Here is a 21,818-nt window from a genome sequence, read left to right on the forward strand (position 1 = left end):
TAACTGCACCACCCAGGCACCCCTGAAGTCCATAATTTTGATTATTACATGGGAATGGAATTTTATTTGTTTTGGTCTGCTCCTATAGATTTTTTTATTTTGTTATTTTCTCAATTGAAACATAATTGACATAACATTATGCTAGTTTCTGGTATACAACATAATGATTCAATACATGTATACATTGTGAAATGATCACCACAGTAAGTCTAGTTAACATCTATCACCACACATAGTTACAGACTTTCTTTATCGTGGTGAGATCTACTTCTGTCAACAAGTTTTTTGCTATCAACAAGGAAAATAATGTCTAAGCAGTACCAAGTGGCTTTGTCACTTCCATACTTTTCCTTCAAACTCAACATCTGCCATAAAAGAAAAGTCACTTTTTGTCCTTTCCTTCTTTCTTTAATAGAATATACTTTGATAAGTTAGAAATCTAAATTGTATACTAGCTTTTAAATAATTTAGTATCCAGTTTTCTTTGATATGAATTTAGGCAGGAAATGTAGATTTGTAGTTTATTTTTATTTAAAGATCATAAACCATTTTATTATTTTTTTTGTCATACCTCTCTGGTCTTCCAAACTATCTATGTTGGGCCCATATTAAATCATCAGAAAAATAAGTTACTGCAATTTTTTTAGCCTGCCTCTTCCTCAAGTTATCTCATCTATTCTTCCTTTTGCTGCTCGACTTGGAAAAGGGGCCCACACCCAGTACTTTCACTTTTTCACTGCCCACTCACCGTAATTCTTCTAATTCTAGTACACCTCTCTAATGAGACTGTTTTCCAAAGGCCATTGTCCAGTCTTAAGACTCAAAGGCTCTTTCTTAGGTTTTATCTTTCTGGATCACATTTGTGACGGTGCTTAATACACAGTGCCTAGTAAACAATCAGTTCTGAATATATTTTAGTTCTGTTCCCACAAGGATTTGTCCAATGGTACTGATTAAATTAATAAATACATAGTATTCTTTATCTGCATAAAAGATTGCATCGAATGAAAACTTAAGCAGTCCAGTTGTATCTGGTTTACCTGTTGCTAATACAACACAATGAATTAGCACAGTCTTTTTCACTCATACCCAGGGTAGGGGACCAAATATTTTAGAAATTCATCTCTCCTTTGTTGTTGTTCATTGCCATGCTTAGTAATATAATTATGTATCTAAAATATAAGATAAATAATTTCTGGGGATGTAATGTACATCTTGGTAACTATTTAACAATATGATTTATACTTTTGAAAGTTGCCAAGAGAGCGGTCTTAAAAGTTCTCATCACAAGAAAAAAAGGTTGTAACTATGTGAGGTGATAGGTGTTAACTAAACTTACTGTGGTGATCATTTCACAATATATGCATATATCAAATCATCATGCTGTACACCTAAAAGGAATGGTTCTATGTCAATTACACCTAAATGAAATCAGAAAAGATATAGTTTCCTGGCAGGAAAATGACTAGATAAACTTGGGTATAAGCAGTGGAATCCATGTCCTTGCTCTATGAGAAATCAAGCTAGCAGCCACATGAAACTTAGGGGAATATAAGAAGCTGTTCATTGAGGGGCGCCTGGGTGGCACAGTGGTTAAGCGTCTGCCTTCAGCTCAGGGCGTGATCCCAGCGTTGTGGGATCGAGCCCCATATCAGGCTCCTCCGCTATGAGCCTGCTTCTTCCTCTCCCACTCCCCCTGCTTGTGTTCCCTCTCTCGCTGGCTGTCTCTATCTCTGTCAAATAAATAAATAAAATCTTAAAAAAAAAAAAAAAGAAGCTGTTCATTGAATTAAGTTGTCTCCAGATCACAAGCCACTGGTCTCATGTCTCAATTTCTATTCTCGATCCTTTCCCCAGTTTATTGTCTGGAATGGTCTGGTGAGAGAATCTGCATCTGTTCCCCAATTTTGGGTGCCCCATTCTTTGCCAGCTCTTCTCCCCAACCCAACAACCTAGACAGCTGTTTCCAATTTCCTTCACTGGCAGCCCTCAGGCACTCCCACCTGATGCTGCAGAGGAGCTAAAAGTTGTTAAGCCCTGGGCAGGAAATAGCCTCAGCTCTGTTATCTGAATTTAGGCTGATGGGAATGAAACCCACCAATATTTATTAAATGCCTACTGTGTGCCAGACATTTGAATAATAACACCTTTATTGAGATATAAGTCACATGCCATAAAATTCAGACTTTTCCATTTTATTCTATTGTATTTTACTTTGGTTTTTGCTATTTATTTATGACAAATATTCCACATCCGTGATCCTCTCCAGTCAGAAATTCTTTGAAACGATACCATCAGCTTTGGCCAGTAGGAGGATGGATGGAGTTGTCTGATTCACCCATCCTGCTAATGGCCCCACAGATAGCTTGGGTTTAAACTGGCTGTTGAACCTGTCACCTTGTCAACCTCTCCACCTTCATCTGAATGGGAGTGTGGTCCCTGATGCCAATGTTGCGGTTGCTGGCCGAGCGTTTCTGCTGCACATACAGGTCCACAAACTCGACAGCGTCCTTCTGCATATGGAGGGCATGCCGGCTGCCACTGCAAATTCACACTTTTAAGGTGTATAGTTTGGTAGGGTTTAGTATATTCCTAGAGTTGTGTGATCATCACCATGATCTAATTTCAGAATATTTCATCATCCCAAAAAGAAACCTCATACTCATTAGCGTACACTTACCATTCTCCCTTCCCTGGAAACCACTCCTCTACCTTCTGTTTATATGAATTTGCCTATTCTGGACATTTCATGTAAATGGAGTAACATATAGCCCTTTGTGTCCAGCTTCTTTAACTTAGCCTAATATTTCTAATGTTCATCTGTGTTGTTTTGTGTGTATCAGCAATTCATTTCTTTTTATAGCATAGTAATAATCATTGTGTGGATATATCACATTTGTGTATGGATTCATCAGTTAATAGACAATTGGGTTGTTTCCACTTTTTAGCTATTATGATTACTGCTACTCTGAACATTTGTGTACAGATTTTTCTTTGGACATAAGTTGTCACTTCTCTTCAGTGTATATCTAGGAATGAAAATACTGATTTGGTATGGTAACTATATTTAACTTTTGAGGAATTACCAAACTGTTTTCCAAAGTGGCTACATCATTTTATATTTTACCAGCAGGGTATGAGCCTTCCAATTTCTTCATATCCTTGCCAATACTTGTTATTGTCCATCTTTTTTACGATAGCCTTCCTAGTGAGTGTGAAATGATATCTTGTGGTTTTGATTTGCCTCTACTGATGACTAATGATGTTGAACATCTTTTCATGTGCTTATTGACCATTTGTCGTCTTTGGAGAAATGTCCATTCAAGTCCTTTGCCCATTCCTTAATTGGGTTATTTGCCTTTTTGTTGTTGAGTTGTAAATGTTCTTTGTATATGTTGGATACTAGGCCTCTATCAGATGTGTGATTTATCACATATTTGTAAATATTTTCTCCCATTTTTTGGGTTGTCTTCCCACTTTCTTGATGGTGTTCTTTGAAGCACAAAAGTTTTTCATTTTGATGTCTAGTTTATCTATTCGTTCTTTTCTTGCTTGTGTTTTTGGTATCATATCTGAGAAACCATTGCCTAATCCAAGATCGTGAAGATTTTCTTCTATGCTTTTTTCCTAATAGTTTCATAGTTTTAGTTCTTACATTTAAGCCTATGATCCATTTTGAATTATTTTTTATATATTGTGTGAGGGAGGGGTCTAACTTTATTCTCTTGAATATGGGTATCTGTTGGTCCCAGCACCATTTTTTGAAATGATGATCCTTTTCCCATTGAATTATATTGGACCCTTGTTGAAAATCAATTGACCATAAATAGAGGATTTTTTTTTCTGGACTCTTAATTCTTTATCATTGATCTGTGTCCTATCTTTATACCACTAATACATTGTCTTCATTGGTGTAACTTTGTAATAAGTTTTGAAAATGGAAAGTGTGAATCCTTCAACTTTGTGCTTTTTTCAAGATTGTTTTGGCTATTCGGGATTCCTTGTATTTCCATATGAATTTTAAGATCAACTTGTAATTTCTGTAAAGAAAAAAACTGGCTGGGATTTTGATAGTTACTGTGTTGAATCTGTAGATCACTCTGGGGAGGAGTATTGCCATCTTGACAATATTAAGTCTTCCAATTCATTAACGTGAGATGTCTCTCCATTTATTTAGATCTTCTTTAATTTCTTTCAATAAGGCTTTATAATTCTCATTGTACAAGTCTTACTCTTTCGTTAAATTCATTCCTAAGTATTATATCCCTTTTAATGCTATTGTAAATGGAATTTTTTTTTTTTAAGATTTTATTCATTTATTCGACAGAGATAGAGACAGCCAGCAAGAGAGGGAACACAGGCAGGAGAAGTGGGAGAGGAAGAAGCAGGCTCATAGCGGAGGAGCCTGACGTGGGGCTTGATCCCACCATGCCGGGATCATGCCCTGAGCTGAAGGCAGACGCTTAACCGCTGCGCCACCCAGGCGCCCCGGAATTGTTTTCTTAATTTCCATTTCAGATTGTTCATTGCTGGTATGTGGAAATATAATTGATTTTTCTATATTGATCTTGTGGTCTGCAACTTTGTTGAATTATTTTCTTAGTTCTAATAGCACATTGTGTGAATTCTTTAGCATTTTCTATGTACAAGATTGTGTACAAATAAAATAAAATAGAGATAGGTTTATATTTTCCAAATTTCCTTCCGCTATTGATTTCTAATTTTATTAGAAACAACTCCATTGTTGCTGGAGAACACACTTTGTATGATTACAATCCTTTTAAATTTTAGGTTTGTTTTATGGCCTAACATTCGATCTTTCCTTGAGAATGTTTCCTGTGCACCTTAGAAGAATGTGTACTCTTCTTCCCACCCCGCCATAGTTAACATCAATGTGTGTGTGTGTGTGTGTGTGTGTGTGCGTGTGTGTTTGTGTGTGTTTTATAGAAAAAAGGGAAGGGCAGATACAAAGTTCTTGGTTCTCAGGAATAAGAATTCAGATTGTGAGCAACATATCCAAGTATTTAAATAATCACTAATTTGCATAAGAACAGAAAAATGCTACAGTCCAGCTGAAGTCAGTAGAAAGAAGAATTCTATACTAACTCATGAAGAAAAAGATTATAGATGTGAAGGAGGAAGAGTGGTTGTATTTGATTTGGATGTTGTATGGCATGGCACATACCAAAAATTGCTTTTCTTGAGTGAAATACATTAGATTTATTTCTAGAGTGAAATATACTGGATTTTGAACCTCCAGGGACATAATCTTTTTTTTTTTTTTTTATTCGACAGAGATAGAGACAGCCAGCGAGAGAGGGAACACAAGCAGGGGGAGTGGGAGAGGAAGAAGCAGGCCCATAGCGGAGGAGCCTGATGTGGGGCTCGATTCCACAACGCAGGGATCATGCCCTGAGCCGAAGGCAGACGCTTAACCGCTGTGCCACCCAGGTACCCCTCCAGGGACATAATCTAAGATGATATTAGAGTAATGGGGGTAATATTCTTCAGATCTATCACAACTGTCAGGATGAAAACAACTCGCATAGGATTAAATAATAATGCTTGTAAGTGGCCATTCCTTGGCTAAGACTGAGTGTGATATGAAAGCCTCATAATTTTGTCTGATTGAGGGACCCATTTTCAATTCTGACTGTAACCAGAAAGTGACACTTCCAACCCAGGGGAACGTTGTCTATAACGTGTTATCTATAACTAGGGTAGGATTGCCTGATATAATCCTATAACCCTCCAACCTCACATGCTCCTCCTCCTGCCCCATGCCATGTTCTGGTACTCTCAGTAGGAGGATGTGATCTACTTCTGAATACTAGAACCTTCTCATGTTTCAGAAAGCAGGCCAGAAGGACTGCCACAAGACTGAAATTGAAGTGCAGCTTGGTTTTCCACTGCTCTTGCTTGGGCATGTATCTTCTTCAAGGATCTTGTGAGGAATGGCTAGAACTAGGAAGTAAAGAAGCCTCCAAGGTGAAATTAGAGCTAGAACCCAGTATAGTCCTTCTAATATGTGCAGGAGTTCTGCAAGAAGCACTTCTGTACCCAGAAGAGGGAAGAGGGCAAGAAAGCCAGGACTCCTGTAAGTAGAAATTGGCTTAGTTTTTCATTTGTTTCTGCATGGTGGGAAAAATGATATGGAAGAGACAACTAGGACAGGCGTTGTAGATATAAAAAGGGAGAGAGAGAGAATTCATGCTGCACGTATGAGTGTGACCTCTGGTGCATGATATGATGGTTCTGAACACTATGGCAGATGGTCCAAAAAGATGACTAGAATTTGTCCAATCAATCTTTTCATGGAATAGGGAGACTGGTGAAGCATGGCTTTCCTGAGAGGCTTTCTCCCCAGCTGCTCAATCAATGTTTTATCTTTTATATACTTTTTGCCTTAGATATTATCCTGAATGAACATAAAGTTCTTTTCCCTCAGGAGTTTGTTGTATAAACCTGAGAATGGTAAACAGAGATGCCTTCCTGGAAATACAAAGCCATACAATCCCACAGCCAGAAGAAACTTCTGGTAACTTCTAATGAAAGCCAGAGCTCGCATAATGTCTGGAGATAGGAGCCTGAGGCCCAGAGAAGTTACATTATTTCCACAAGGGCATCCAGATACTTAATGGTATGAACAAGTGTGGGGTTTACTGTAGCAGAAGTAGAGCTCCCTACCATTCAGTAATTTATTACAAGTAAGAACTACATAAATCAGTCACACCCTAGCTCAGCTGGCTCATAAATACAGTACCAAGAAGGAATAAACTAAACCAAAAGTCAGAAGGAACAAAAGTGTCCTCAAATGGCATTGCAGAAACAGTCTATTTTCATGATGTAGCTCTCTCCTCTTTATCTGAAATGGTTTTAAACTTGCAAAACTGTCTCTATGTTATCCTAAGAAGTGTAGAATTCCCAAGGGCTTCTGTAATGTGCAACATGCCTAGACAGAAGCAAGCTATGGGCACCTGGGTGGCTCAGTCAGTCAAGCGTCTGACTCTTGATTTTGCCTCAGCTCATGATTGCAGGGTTGTGGGGTTAAGCCCCACGTCAAACTCCACACTGAGCTGGAGCTGCTTGGGATTCTCTCCCTCCCTCTGCCCTGCCCCCCTAAAAATAAAAGAAAAAGAAAAAGAAAGAAAGAAGCTATTTTAAGAGAGCATTTTGTTAACAATGCTGTTTATCTGTTTCTTTTTTCCACTCTGGGTATTGGAATTATTATTGTAAAACTCAGGTTGGGCCCACCTAGCCCAGTGAAGGCTAGTTAACTCAGAATTTTATGAAACCAGTGGTACATGTGTCAAAAATGACTAAGTAGTATAACACTGGAATGAGAACTAGCTACCTTTTAATACATTTAAAAATATATACCAGAACTGAAAACACCATAAATTAATGGTTCTTAGCTTTTTGGACCTTTTGGAGAACCTGATGAAAATTACTGACAGGTCTTCCAGAAGATTTTATACATACAAGTTTTAGTTATATTTCACAGAAGTGACATAGACCCCAAAGTCTATCAATGAACCCAAGACAAGGACCTCTGCCATATAATTACTTCTGATATAATCTTTCAAGGCCTCCTTCAGCCATGTTGGTTAAGGAATTGGTCTCTGTTCTGGTCCAATCTGCAGAGTTTCCTGCATCTCCTTCCTGCATGACCACATTCTTTTTTTGTGATGTCACTCTCTAGTTTCAGGGGCCTTCACATTTCTCATTACTCTCTAGATTTGTAAAAACTCAAACTCCCTCTTAAGAACTACCATTATGGGTGCGTTGCTTCCGCTCTGAGAAGGATTACAAAATTCTGTCTGCCAATTTTACTTGTCAGTACTCGAAATGAATTTGGTTCTTTCTCTGACCCTGTACCCTTCTCTTTGTCTAATTTCTGATGGCTCCCTATTCCCTCCTGATGCGGAAGGGGGGAGTTATCTGTTGTGTATGTTATAATTAAGGTAGTTGTGTAATTTTTAATCAAAATTGGAACACTTTGAGAGTAAAAAACGTGCTATCAGTAACTACACCTGGACAGCCTGCACTGTCCTGGCAAACCAGGCCATCTGGTGCCACAAGTCTGAAATTGAAGTGCAGCTTGGTTTTCCACTGCTCTTGCTTGGGCATGTATCTTCTTCAAGGATCTTGTGAGGAATGGCTAGAACTCGGAAGTAAAGAAGCCTCCAAGGTGAAATTAGAGCTAGAACCCAGTATAGTCCTTCTAATATGTGCAGGACAAAGATTTGTGGCTTGGTGACTCATCAGTGGTTATTGAAGCTACTTTGCCATTAGCCTGCCTGCTATATTAACCCCTGGTGTTGATGCTGTACGTGCAGCAGGCAAAGGAACTAACCTGTGAAATTTTTGTTGCTGTTGCTATTTCTTATTTCCTATTCCTGTGAAATTCAATTCTGCTATGTAATTCATGGGCCAGAGTTCTCAGGGGGTGTGAATGATTAGTGGGTATGAAATGGTCAAACAAGAATACACTAGGGCTGCAGTAACCAACCAGGCTCTACGCTGGACATTAGCACTTAAACCTTCAGTTCCAGGGCACATCCAGAACACACACAGGGCAAACCAGAGAGCTAACAGCAGAGTTCAGAGCACTCAAGAAGCAGCTACTGCTTGAGCCAGGGAGCATGGACTCAGGGCAGGACTCAGATGGAAAAAGACAGGGAGCTGAAGAAAATATTTGTAGGGGCGCCTGGGTGGCACAGTTGTTAAGCGTCTGCCTTTGGCTCAGGGCGTGATCCCGGTGTTCTGGGATCGAGCCCCACATCAGGCTCCTCTGCTAGGAGCCTGCTTCTTCCTCTCCCACTCCCCCTGCTTCTGTTCCCTCTCTTCGCTGGCTGTCTCTGTCTGTCAAATAAATAAATAAAATCTTTTAAAAAAATAGAAAATATTTGTAGATGTCATCAGAGAGTCACCTTCAGCAATTCAATGACAATGACTCTATGCTTAAAAGAAGCTTTGGGCATTTGTAAATTCAAGGAGAAAAATACTGTAACTGGTATTAAGAACATTACATAAAGAAGTAACTATATGAGGGGCAAAACCAGATGTGATGAAGGGAATTGGCAGAATCCTGATAAAGTAGAAGAGGAGGAATCTGGGCTAAGCCAGACCAGGACAGAACTTATTCTTCTAACTACCCCAGCTAAGGTATTGCCCTGAGAATCTGTATCACATTTCCACAAAGCTCGTGTACAATTTATTAACTATATCCATAGTTCACACTCTTTCAGACATGCTCAACCAATAATTTTGCTAGCAAGTACGGATTTGAATAATCCCTGCAGATCATCAGGTCTAGCTGGACCTCGAATAATGGTTAGACTCAGAATTCTCAGAGCCTAAAAACTATAGGGATAGAAAACAGATAAGTGATTGCAGGGGTTGGGGGAGGGTGGGAGAAGAGGTTGACTACAAAGCAGTCATGCATAAGGGAATTTGGGCAGTGATAGAACTGCTTTATATCTTGATTGTTGGAGTGGATCTGTAACTCTAGGCATAGTAGGTGGATATGAATTATACTGTGTGTAGATTTTTAAATAAATCAGATATTTAAAAATAAAAGCATCAGGACTTTGTAGGTAAAACCAGATAAACAGTCTCCCCTCCAGTGCTCTGCTTGCCATTCTAAATTGTAGTACTAACAAGTTTATATGTTTCTGATGGATACAAAGATATATTTGTCTTTCCATATGCTGACCTGTTGTAGGCCTAATGACACAGTAGGAATGGAACATGGAATAGTTACATGGAACATGTAACTTGAAGCATCAAAAATTCCCTTACACAGTAATAGATAGAACCTCTTAGTGCTGCTATTTCTCGATGTTTGGACTAATGGTATAAGAGGACAGGTAAGGAAGTAGAGGAAGGTGACATGTGAACAGAGTCCTGAAAGAAGTGAAGAAGGGAACCATGTCAAACTCTAAGGAAGGGTGCTCTAGTCAGAGGGAACAACACGTGCAAAAGCAGTGGGCACATGCTTTGGGTTTGATAATTGGCAGGAACACCAATGTGGATAGAGAGGAGTAGGCAAGAGGTGGGGAGCAGCCAGATGGTGTGGAGTCTGATAGGTGTTAATAAGAAGTACTTTTAAAGTATGGCTGGAAGCCATTGAGACTAAGTAGGGGAATTATCTGGTCTGATGTGCATTTTTAAAAGATGACTGTGGGGGCACCTGGGTGGCTCAGTCATTAAGCGTCTGCCTTCGGCTCAGGGCATGATCCCAGAGTCCTGGGATCCAGCCCGACATCGGGCTCCCTGCTCCGCTGGGAGCCGCTTCTTCCTCTCCCACTCCCCCTGCTTGTGTTCCCTGTCTCGCTGGCTGCCTCTCTCTCTGTCAAATAAATAAATAAAATCTTAAAAAAATACTAAAAATAAAAGATGACTGTGGTTGCTATATGGAGAATAGACATTTGGGGGTACGTATGGAAGCAAAAAAGCCACTGCAACTACGTAGAAGTGGTGGTAGCTTAGGAATGCTTTAGTGTGGAAGGAGTAGATGGGAGGGAAAGCTTTGCTCTTTTGCCTGGCCAAAACCCCGTCTCTGGCTCATCATTGCAATGATACACTTAATATTATCCCAGGATTCCTTATTCTCCTGGGTCTTAAATAGACATTGTTGTACATACAGAAATGCCTCTAGACAACTTGAAAGCTAGCTGAAGTCGGAGCCTAGGAATTTTTTGTGGCTTCAAAGCACATAATTATATGATTTTCTGTAGCAAGGTTCAGAAGCTCAGGTGTATGAATGAAGAAGGGAGAGGATTTAATTAATCAAGAGTCAAGGTTTTTGCCAGCTATGTGTAAGACATAAACAAAGGGGCCAAAATAATATTACCATAATTTACACTAAACTATTAATATCTTAGTTCAGTACATATCCTGTTACAAAAAATAACACATGATAAAGAAAGGAGGATGTGAAAAATGGTAAGAGGACAGTAAGAAGAATGGTAAAGAAAAATGGCATGAAGGATGATAAAGAGAGGATGGAGAGAAGGAGTAGGTGAAGAATGTCAAAGTACTAGCTAACAAAAATAAATTGTGAGTGGTGCAACTTCTGGTCTTTTAGGAGAGTAGTCCTGCCTAGTAGTCCTCACATTATATTGTTACACATCTATAATTTACCTTAGAATAGTTCATTATGGACAGTATGATTTTTAATTTTCATTTACACCCCAGGCAAGCTAATTAACATTGAGTTGGGTATATGCACATTAATAATGTACACAAAAAACAAATACCAAACAAACAAAACAAACTCACAGTTCATAGGCGGCATTCCTGTTATCTTTTATCAGCACAGAGAGCTTGTTAGCATTTACAAGTTAGAGATTATTTTTCATTGGTGAAATAAGTAGAATTCAAGACGTGGATTGGCTAGGAATATTGTACTAGCCCTTCCACAGTTACAGGGACAGGATATAAAAATCTGGTAAACTCATTAGTCTCCACCCTTTGGAATGGTACTCTATGCTTAGAATTCCAATTCATTCTGTATACAAGCCACTTAAGGATTTTGTGGCTTGGCTTTGACTGGATTAGCTCAATCATGTTGCATTTGCCTTGAGCAAATCTTTCATGCAAGTTACTCGCTCAAGTGCTTAAAAGGACAGAAAGCTGGGGCTTTAGAAAGCTTACACTGCAGGTTGTGTGAATATTTTTACTCCTGCTTACTAATAAAAATGTCTAAGTGTGGCAGAATTTGACCTAGAACCTGATTGCAATATAAAAATCACATGATAAATTATAGTCAAAGAGACTGATAACCCCCACCTACATCTAACCATTGGAAGCTTGCAATAGAGCCTAAAATCAGGACTAATCATACTGGCTTTGGTCATTTTGGAAATACACCTGGTAAAGCAATCTATTTTATAAGGTCTTTAGTTCTATGGTAGATGAGTATGTGATCTCTCCTTCTATGTATTGAATACATCCTTGTGGAAATACAAAATGTTAATCCTGAAAGGAAACTTAAAATCATGTAGTCGGCTTCTTCATGTTACAGATGGAGAAATTAAGGCTCAGAAATATTGTTACATTCTCAAGGTTAATGCTCTAAGCTAGTTAGTGGTGAAAACAGAACTATATTGTGGGTCTTATGGCCCAGAAATCTCCTCCACATTAGTAGAGCCGTATATTCCAAACCAAAACACATGAGGTATGTGATCTAGAAAGTTTGATATAACTTATGGGGATGATGGGACAGAAGACTTGGGATTCCAAAGGTTTTAGCGAAACACCCTCATTGCTTTTAGCTATCCTACCTCTCCCTTCTTACGTATTTTCCCACTTCCATGATTCTGTATTTTCTAATCTCCTTTAACTGTATTAGGAAGTTACTAACTAGCAAAACTGGGGGGATCCAGCAGTATTACACATTGGCTTTCTTCCCATGTCTGCGCTCTCTCAAAATATAGGTCATGGAAGGGTGTGTTTCCTTTTGTTTTGAGGATGCATATATATTTTCCTATTTGTCCAAATTGACCTCTTATTTATGATCTCTGGCTTACATATAAGATATTTCAAATGTTGGTAAATATATAAAACAAGACCATTTCATGGTCTGGCTACAGCCAGTGTTAATAATGGCAGTTTTATCTCCTCCAGTCCCATCCATGTTGCAGCAAATGTTGTTCTTTTTGATGGCTGAGTGATGGCTGAGTAATATTCCATTTATACATGGACCACATCTTCTTAATCCAGTCATCTGTTGAAGGGCATCTCGGCTCCTTCCACGATTTAGCTATTGTGGACAATGCTGCTATGAACATTGGGGTGCATATGGTCCTTCTCTTCACTACGTCTGTATCTTTGAGGTAAATACCCAGTAGTGCAATTGCTGGATCATAGGGTAGCTCAATTTTTAACTTTTTAAGGGACCTTCACACTGTTTTCCAAAGTGGCTGTACCAACTTGCATTCCCACCAACAATGTAAGAGGGATCCCCTTTCTCCACATCCTCTCCAACATTTGCGACATGGACGGGACCGGAGGAGATAATGCTAAGCGAAATAAGTCAAGCAGAGAAAGACAATTATCACATGGTTTCACTCATTTATGGAACATAAGAAGTAGGAAGATCGGTAAGAGAAGAAAGGGAAGAAGAAAGGGGGGATAAACAGAAGGGGGAATGAACCATGAGAGACTATGGACTCTGGGAAACAAACTGAGGGCTTCAGAGGGGAGGGGAGTGGGGGAATGGGATAGGCTGGTGATGGATATTAAGGAGGGCATGTATTGCATGGTGCACTGGGTGTTATACGCAAGTAATGAATCATGAAACTTTACATCAAAAACTAGGGACGTACTGTATGGTGACTAACATAATAAAAAATATTATTAAAAAAATAATAGCAGTTTTAAAATCAACATTTTTTTGACTGAAATTTAGTGATTTATCTAGAGTCCTAAACTTTCTCCACCTCTGTGTTTTGTGAATGTGCACTGCCCATTAGTACGAGGTGCCACCATGATCCCTTTGCTCATGTCTGAATGTCTAGGAATGAACATAGGTTCCCAAATAATCCAACATGCCAGGTATCATTAGTGAGAAACTATAAATGGTCCCCTGATAGCCACATAATTTGATGAATTAGATTCAAAAAATAGAGACTCTCCAAGTTGAAAAGGGGTGTTAAAGATCCTTGAAGCCAACTGTCCCTGTCAAGGGGTCATCTAGCCTCTGCTTATGCGAGGTCACTTGCCACTGATAAAATGCTTTTCCCAGAGAACATTTATTCCAATTTTGGGTAACTTTAACTGCTAGAAAGTTCTTAGTTGAAAGAAATCCTTGTCCTTGTGACTCCCACTCAGTAGCCTCTTTTTCTATGGCTTCTGTGGTATTGTGAAGAATACATGAATTTTTTTCTTTTGCTTATTAGCCCTTTTGATATTTCAAAGTAGTTCCATGCTCCCCAATCACAGCATTAAAACAAAAACTTAGAGACAAATATCTTTATTGAAGAACACAGAATAAACTCTTAACTTTTCTTCTGATCATGTTATTAGACATCTGATTTATAAAACATCTGATGTTGGGGTGCCTGGGTGTCTCAGTTGGTTAAGTGTCCTACTGTTAAGGTCATGATCTCAGGGTTGTGAGATGCAGCCCCAAGCCCTGGGTTGGCTCCGCGTTCAGTGTGGAGTCTGTTTGGGATTCTCTCCCTATCCCTCTTCCCCTAACTCTGCCCCTCTCCCAACTCATTCTCTCTGTCTCTAAAATAAATAAATACAATATTTAAGAAACAAAACAAAAAAATCTGATGTTAAATGTTTTTTAAGCTTTTAACTTTTTACATAAATAATCATTTTTAAATAGAACTATTTGAAAATTACAGACAAATATTGAAGCTTGAGTGTGCCCAGAAACAGAAAAGGATTTGAGTACAAGCAGATTATTTGGGAAACACAGAATATCTTAGGGTAATGGGAAAGTAATAAAAGGAAGAGAATCCGGCCAAGGAAGCATGTGTTGTAAGCCAGATATCACAGTAGGAACCTAGAGAGAAATTTCATGGAGAACCCCTGGAAAATGCTACAAAGTAAATGCCTCAGAATTATGCTACCTCAGGGGTGAGGTATTACCTCAGCATTTTTAGCCTGCTTACAAGCAAGCTGTTTTCTGCAGGTCTGGAATAAAAAGCTTTAAGGCACAGAGGAAGCCATTAGAAATTGGCTGGAGTACTGCATGGGACACTGACAGCATCTGGAATAATAAGCAAAATAATGATAATTATAATTATTAATGATAAGCATTTTGATGTACTTCCATTTGGAATTTTTCCTATATGTATATTTATCTGAATATAAATTATCATAAAAGTGTCACTCTATGACATCAATTTGCAGACTGCTTTGACACTTAGTAATACCATATATCACATCTCTCTATGTCAATAAGTATAAATCTACTCATGTCATCACTAATGATGATATACTGTACCATAATTTATTTAATTAATTCCCTGGTTGGACATTTAGATTGGTTCCAGGTTTTTGCTACTCTTAAGGGAAATGCTTTATTTCACTTTCATTGAACAATGAATTTATTTTTGGTCCAGGTGCCACTTGACGATATGTTTATTATGATAATGCTTACGAGATATAAACAGTGTGGGAAAGAGTATTGTGTATTATAGTGCCAATGATTCATGCTTGCTTTACAGTTCAGAAATATTACTTAATACAGATAAGTTTGAATTCAAAATACTGTAATGTATCTTATCATACACAAGATACCTGATTATATCACAAGGTACATTCACATAGGTTACAGAAATTCATTTTTATGTGTGTCATACAACACCACTACCTCAACTTAGGACCCATTGTTTTATATTTACGAATATTGATTTGGATTTTAGCTGAGTACTTCCAGCCCAGAGCCATCGTGGCTCCCACATGCAGTTACATAGTTGGAGCACTTTCTTTTCTCCTTAGAGTACTTGTCACTTGTTAGCTTATAGCAGTACCAAATTACACATCATATCCCCATGATCTCAACTTGTTCGGTGGGTGTCATATTGTCTTAGGTTAAGACTCCTGGGAAACAGAGATAGAGATTTGTACACAGAAGTTTTAATAGGGAGTAGTCTCAGAAACATTCTAAGAAACATAACCTCACCTCATCTGGATTCTGTTTACTCTTTTTTTCCTGGAGAAATTTGTAAGAATGTTAGTGGGAAAAATTCCAAATCCTGACATTGCATTTGAATCTGACATTCATCCTCTCTCTCCTCTTGCACACATTCTCTATTCCCTTAACATTCAACCAGCCCTTCTGTTGGGATAGGTGACTTGTGTAGTGGGGCTCTCCAGACTCCCATCCTTGAGGGATCTGAGCCTCTGGTTGCCATGTCTGTCTTAGGCTGTGGATGTTGCATTTGTCCTTTTGCCATCAAAATTTGTTAGGCAAGTTACCAAGAGACATTCCAGTGGATCAGCTTAATAGTCTTCCTTTCCCACATTGTGTAACAGTTAGTTCTGCCTCATCCAAGCCAATTACCCGGCCAGTATGGGGACTCTTTTTCTTGTCTGCTAGCTTCTTGGCAAAAGAAATCTGAAATGACCAGGTGGTAGCTTAAAGTTTAATGAGATTCTTATTACTCTGTCCCTTTCTGGAAGCATCTCCTTTATGCAAACTGGAAACTCTAGGTCTGCAGAGCATGTAGTTGCAGTGACAGGAAGCACTTGGAGTGCTACTGAGAAAAGCTACTCCTACTTCCACGACCTTGGATTCCCCTGTTTGAAAAATATTACCATATAATGGTCATTGATTTAAGGTGTCAAGACCATCCTGAAGGATAGTCCCCCATCCTCACATGATGCTGTGCTTTTACAACTCTGTTCCACCTATCAGGCCTGCAGGTTTTGGGTGGTGCAGTATGTGATAAAAAACAGATCTGCCACCAGATCTCATTTGTAAAATAGCTCACTTGGTCTGAGAAAGTGACCTCTTATATAGTGGTAGTGGCTGAGGCACTTTGGGCAGAGAAATTAAACCCATACCTGAAATAGATGTCAATATTTAATTTGGATGGGATGTCTCAGCAAGCCCCAGACCACTGGATCCCTAAAAACTTTACTGACGTGGATAAGCTTGAATTTTCATAGGATTTGTCTCTGATACTCTGATGTCTTACCAAGGTGTATGTAGTACTGGTCCATTTCTTAGTCATTAAGTCTAGCTAACATGATACCACTAATGTCATAGAACAGTATAATCTGTGGGATGTCCAGATAATCCAGGTATTTTCCACTATGTAGTAACAGAGTGTAGGAGAGTTAACTTAGCTCTGGGGTAAGACTATTAATGTACTGTTGTCTTTCCAATGTAAAGGCAAACTGCTTATGCTCTCCCTGTCTGCTAGATATTGAAAACAACACACTTGCCATATTAATAGCTTCATACTTCTTATCAGGGCTGTGTTAGTCTGCTAACAAAGATATCAAAGCCATCATAGTAGCTACAATTGAGGGTTACTACTAGTTAAGTTTGAGATACTATCCACCTTATGTTTTAGGGACCAGACTGGACAATTACATGGGGTTGTGATGGATACTGCCAAGCTTGTATAATTCAAGTCTTTGAAGATGTTAATAATTGCTGCCATTCCCCCTTGAAGCAGTGTTGTTTTTGATTTTACAATCTTCAAAGTGTAGGAAGGGCAATTCCCAAGGTTTCCATTTGGCCTTTTCTATTATAATAGGTCTTATTTCATAAGTCAGGAAACCAATGTAAGAGTTCTGCCAATTGCTGAGTATATCAATTCCAGTTATGTGTTTAGGTACCAGGGAAATGACCATTAGGTCATTCTATACGTATTTTTATTTTTGGAACTAATGGACTCACTGTGAGATGGACTTGGGCCAAGACTCCACTTATTACCTGACGTCCTTCATTATTTTAACAGAAGTGTCATGGTAACACTTTGGGTCATTGGGTATTCAACTCTGTGTTCATTTAGACCTTGTATCCAACATCCCTCAAAAACTCCTATGTAGTCCTTTTCCTCAGTTTATAATTACCCGAGGAAAGTCTTTTTGGGGAAGGACTGGGGAAATCACTATAGTATACATTTGCTATCATATTACAGTGTTCTTCCTCAAGGGACCTGGCCTCTCTTATAACTGATGGGTTCTAAGTTTGACAATTGCCTCAGGTCTGGAAACTAGACAAAGGATTATATCTTCCCACTGGGGCAGGTGACCTCAATCTTTTGCTAATCCAGTGATATAAATCATTGAGCGTTGTATATATTAAGCAACACCCTTGTTGGATCCCTATCTGTCTTGCTCCTGGACACATGTTCTGTTAATCATCTCCACTGATCACCATGGGTCAGGCTCCTCTGGCTGCCTTTCTATCCTCACTGCCCAAGAGTATAATTACACCTACCTTGCTCTGACAATTAGGTGCTTCCATCTGGCCTCTACTATTCCAAGATCATATCATTGTTATTAAAGAGCCTATTCTGTTACAGATTCTCTTACTGTCAGCCCCTTCTTATAGAGAACAGGTACTACTGGGCTTCTCCTTACTGCCGCTGGCCACCCTCACCAATGCATTTCTTATTATCTTGGTAAATGGAATGTCCTCAGGGCCATTCCAAGGAACATAATTAGCTGTTGAGATCTCCGCTTCATTTAACACAGGCCACTGCTTTTTCCAAGCTTCTAAGACCCATGCCAGCAACTTATTAGAACTGGATGTCAAGATCCTTGCCAGAGTGTTAAACCAAATGTCAGGGGAGAGTGTTTCTATATCAACAAACTCTGCCTTATTCTGCTTTATATTTTGGTCCCCTTGATTCAGCATCTTCAGGACCCACTTCCTTGCAAACAATCCTGGTTCTTGCTGCTGCATGTTATTGAGGTGCTCATTGTAGCTCAGCTCTCTGTTGCCTTAGCAGACCTGACAATCCCCAGTTATGCTGAGATTTGACTTTAGTTATTGGTCTGGTTGACAGGTGGCAGATCCTGAGAAGGGCAAGCATTGTCTTGTAAGCCACCTGCATGTTTGAAATATCTGCATAACCTTATTCAAGCAAAGCAGCACTCATCTTCTAACAAGAATGAGTGGGACATTTCTGCAGGCTCAGAGAGTTTAGATATACCAGGGATTCAAAGTTCTGATCTGGATCCACCCAGAATCCTTAACCTAGGTCACACAGTCTCATTTCTTCCATCTCAGGGCCCTGACTTCGGCATAGGAAATTTTCTAGGATTGAGAATGCAGTATTTTTTAAAATTCTGCTACTCTTAAGAGTAGCAGGACTTCTTTAAATGTCTAGTATGGTCTTTAGTATTCACACTTTGCTTTAAATTGATAAATGATCATCTTTAGCCTATCTTTTTTTTTTTCACTTTAAAGCTTTGATGTTGTTCAGCAACAGCTATGTGATTCCACAATCTTTTTAATTACTACTTCCCCCATACCTCTAAAATGCCAGAGATTGTACAAGTCAATGCATCCCCTTCCAGATCCCATCCCAGTTAGCCACAATTGGAAAGCCTTGATGATTTTACTGCTTCGGTATAATAGGAACTATCCACACTCCACTTGCAGCAGAGGTCCTCACTAGCAGCAGGTGATCCAACTGCTATTATCCTTATAGACTGCTTCCTAGCCCTTTCTAATACCAATGTGTCATGGGTGGTGTTTTTTAGAAGCAGAATCTAAGATAGAAATTCAGGTGCAAGTGATTAATGAAGGAAAAACCTAAAAGAGATAGAAGGAAGCAGGATAGGGAAGCGAAAAGACTGTGCAGTGATATGGTCTCAGGTTAAATCTGACTTTTGCCTGAACAATGGAAGTGAGCCCTCTGGAGTACAAATCATACTGACAGTTTTCTCAACTTGAGGCCAGGGGCCCAGACCTTTAGACTCCTGTATCAGTCATTTATTAGCATTCCCACCACTCCACACATACCTGGAACATCTTTTTTGTACTTTAAGCAATGACGAGCCACCTGGAAAAGTTTCTTTTTAATAAGTGGGTTTGGACTCTTTCTGATGTTCCCTTTCCTCCAAGATTTCCTGATTAATTTTATTGGAGAGCAGTACCAAAAACAAAAACCTGGAGTCTCTTAAATATTCCCATTGACCAAAATCTGATAATATGAGCAGCAAAATAACAATATTAGTAATCATTATTTTTTTAAGAATTGATAAAAAAGGTGAGTCTGTGAAAGGTCATGAGTGGATATGCAAAGGAGGAAAACAAACATAAAGTATATAAAAAGGCAATCCTAAGAACAAAAATGCTGACTTTAAAAGGAGATTTTTAGGGGTGCTTGGGTGGCTCACATGGTTAAGTATCCAATTCTTGATTTCAGCTCAGGTCATGATCTCAGGGTCATGAGATGGAGCCCTGCTTGGTCTCCGTACTCAGTGGGAAGTCTCTTGAGATTCTCCTTCTCCCTCTCCCTCTGGCGCTCCCTCTGCTATCTCTCTCTCAAATAAATAAATAAATTTTTAAAAAGAACAATTATATTCTAATTGGGAGAGGGGAGAGAGATGTAAAAATATCCAGTGTTTCTATACTTTACTTAAACTGATAAATGATGATACTACTGAAGTGTGATTACGTATATTTAATGTAATACCTAGAGCAACCACTAAAAAAATGCTAAGGAGATACACTTAAAATCACTATAGAAACATCAAAATGGAATTCCAACTAACCCATGGTAAGGGAGATTTTTTTTTTTCCTTTTAAAGATTTTATTTATTTGAGAGAGAGAACAAGCAAGAGAGCAGAAGCTTAACTGATTGAGCCACCCAAGTGCCCCTAAATATTCATTTTTATTCAGTTTAGTGCATGTTTTTTTCTTATTTCACTCTTTTACCCATGGATTATGTTTAATTTCCAAGTGTACAAATATTTTCCTGTAATCTTTCTATTATTGATTTTTGTTTGATTTCACTGTGGTGAGACACACACGCTGTATGATTTTAGTTTTTTGAGTTTCATTTTATGGTTCAAGATATGATCTATCTTGGTGAATAATCCATGCACACTTTAAAACAATGTGTATTCCATTGTTGTTGGATGGAGTGTTCTAAACATGTCTGGTAGATGCTACTTGATAGTATTTTTGAGTTCTTCCATATCCTTGCTGATTTTATGTAGTTTTTTGTATCAATTGTTGAGAAAAGGATGCTTATTATTTAATAAATCCAACTATAATTGTGGATTTGTCATTTCTCCTTTCTATCAGTTTTTGCTTCACATGTTTTGCAGCTCTGTTGCTTTGTGAATACACATTTGGGATTGGTATGTGTTCCTGGTAGATTGACCCTTTTGCCAACACACCTGTATCATTATATTTGAAGTGAGTTTCTTGTAAACATCTTTTTAATGCAGTCTACTAATATCTGTCTTTCAACTGACATATTTAGATTATTTTCATTTACTCTCATAAAAAATGGATCCCAAAAAAGAGTTAACTTTGCCATTTAATTTTTTTGTTTTCTGTTGGTTCTTTAAATTTTTTTTTCTGGGGGCCTGGGTGGCTCAGTCGGGTAAGTGTCTGCCTTCTGCTCAGGTCATGATCCCAGGGTCCTGGGATCTAGCCCCACATTGGGCTCCCTGCTCAGCAGGGAATCTGCGTCCTCCTCTCCCTCTGCCTGCTAATCCCCCTCCTTGTGCTCCCTCTCTTTCTCTCAATCAAATAAATAAATAAAATCTTTTAAAAAATGAGTATATAACATGTCAAAGTATATAGGATACAAATAAAGCAGGGCTGAGAGGGAACTTTATAGCAACTGAATGCATATATTATAAAAAGAGGAAAATTCTCAAATAGTTATCTAATCTCCCACATCAAGAACCTAGAAAAGAAAGAGCAAAATAAAACCAAAGCAAACAGAGGAAGGAAATAATAAAGATAAGAGCATAAATCAATGAAATTGAACACAGAAAAACAATAGGAAAAAAATCAATAAAAAAAGCTAATTCTTTGAAAATATCGATTAAAATTAAGAAACGTCTAGGAAGACTGAAAAGAAAAAAGGAGAAAAAGACACAAATTACCATTATCAGAAATGAAAGAAGGGAGATCACTACAGATCCTGCAGATATCAAGATAGTAAGGGAATAATATGAACAACTCTATACAGGTAAATTTGACTACTTTGGCAAAATGGACCACTTCCCCCCAAAAACCGAACTAAATAAATGTTTAGAATACTCCTATAACTATTAAAGAAATTGAATTTATCGTTTTAAAACTTCCAAAAAATTTCCCAGGGTAAGATGGTTTTATTAGAGAAATCTAACAAATGTTTAA

At 38.5% G+C, this 21,818-nt stretch overlaps 1 protein-coding gene and 1 pseudogene across 3 annotated transcripts in view; one reads left to right on the forward strand and one right to left on the reverse strand.

Moving 5' to 3' along the window:
• The window catches only part of TEX9 (testis expressed 9), a 198,895-nt gene that overhangs the window by 69,493 nt on the left and 107,584 nt on the right, over positions 1-21,818 (forward strand). The window lies entirely within an intron of this gene.
• Positions 2,270-2,519, reverse strand: LOC125282811 (40S ribosomal protein S21-like; annotated as a pseudogene).

Source organism: Ursus arctos, unplaced genomic scaffold (assembly GCF_023065955.2).
Source record: "Ursus arctos isolate Adak ecotype North America unplaced genomic scaffold, UrsArc2.0 scaffold_36, whole genome shotgun sequence".
Taxonomy (NCBI): Eukaryota; Metazoa; Chordata; class Mammalia; order Carnivora; family Ursidae; genus Ursus; species Ursus arctos.